Raw genomic sequence first — 593 nt, 5'->3', positions numbered from 1 at the left:
TCTATTTTCATGGCAAAAAGACATGAGTTTGGTCCCAAAGCAGATTGTGGGAGGCCGCGTTCTCCGTTTAAAGCAACCCTTAAGGCAGAGCCCCAAAGGTCACTTCGCTTCCATCCTTGAGCATGAAAATAGGGAGCAGATGAAGGATCCCAGCTGTTTCCTCTGCACTGGGCGCATCCTGATGGGAAGCGTGAGCTGAGGATCCTGATGCTGAATATGGGGATCCCAGTGCTGAATACGAGGGTGCCGATGCTGAACGCTGCGGAGACGGAGCTGGGCTCTGCTCTTGCCTTGTCCTCCCAAACCCTGGGGTCACCCCGGCCATGTCCATCCCTTCCAGGGGCCATGACCCGCTCCAAGCCCTTCGCCCCGACATGTCGCCAGGCTGCCAGCCCCCTCCGGGCTGCTCGGCCTGGGAAAGCCCCCAGAGCCGATGCATTCCCTGAGGGAACCTCCGCAGTGCCACATTCCCCCATCTCAACCCCAAGAACCAACCCTCACCCCTCACTTTTTGGGGCTGAGCCTCACTTCAGGGCTCCTGCTGTCAGTGGGGTGATGTCGCCAGCTACCGCGGACCCCCCGGGTGACACCCG

This window comes from Eurypyga helias, unplaced genomic scaffold (assembly GCF_000690775.1).
Source record: "Eurypyga helias isolate BGI_N326 unplaced genomic scaffold, ASM69077v1 scaffold37823, whole genome shotgun sequence".
NCBI classification, from domain to species: Eukaryota; Metazoa; Chordata; class Aves; order Eurypygiformes; family Eurypygidae; genus Eurypyga; species Eurypyga helias.
This window is presented reverse-complemented; position numbering follows the sequence as displayed.